Source organism: Buceros rhinoceros, unplaced genomic scaffold, assembly GCF_000710305.1.
Source record: "Buceros rhinoceros silvestris isolate BGI_N320 unplaced genomic scaffold, ASM71030v1 scaffold22773, whole genome shotgun sequence".
Taxonomy (NCBI): domain Eukaryota; kingdom Metazoa; phylum Chordata; class Aves; order Bucerotiformes; family Bucerotidae; genus Buceros; species Buceros rhinoceros.
In genome coordinates, this window is record NW_010405696.1 from 14,116 (window position 1) to 14,585 (window position 470).

Below are 470 nucleotides of genomic sequence, written 5' to 3' on the forward strand. Positions count from 1 at the left end.
CCCTCGTGTCGCTCGCCAGAGGCAGGCTGGTGCTGGGCTTGGCGCCGGGCAGGTAGGCTGTGCCCGCAGCAGAGCTCGAAGCAGAGACAGCTGCGACGCCCTGGCCCCAAGACAGCCCTGGCTGTTCAGCCACGCTGCGGAGCTCCGGCTTTCCCAGAGCTCGGGGCACAGGCTCAGTTTTCTGGGAAGCAGCTGCCAGGAGAGAGCAGGACAGTGGGAAGGGCTGTGGGTCATCAGGGACAGCGTGTCCCTCGGTGCCACCGTGCTGCGGGGAGACGGGAGGTGACAAAGCCGGGCAGCGCTGCCCTCTCGCAGGCTGGTGACAGTCTTTGCACTGCGATGTTAGCTCTGGGGCTGCTGGAATTTTCTTCAGTGTCTGTGACGCAGAGATTTTGTTTCCTGACTCGGGGGGTTGATGCCCGGCCGATGGCACAAGGTGTGGCTGGGTCACGGGAAAAGCTGGTCCACAG

General features: G+C 64.3%; 1 protein-coding gene across 1 annotated transcript in view; it reads left to right on the forward strand.

Moving 5' to 3' along the window:
* Positions 1–470, forward strand: part of LOC104491420 (BPI fold-containing family B member 4-like) — a 9,807-nt gene that overhangs the window by 8,332 nt on the left and 1,005 nt on the right. The gene's annotated exons all lie outside the window — the stretch shown is intronic.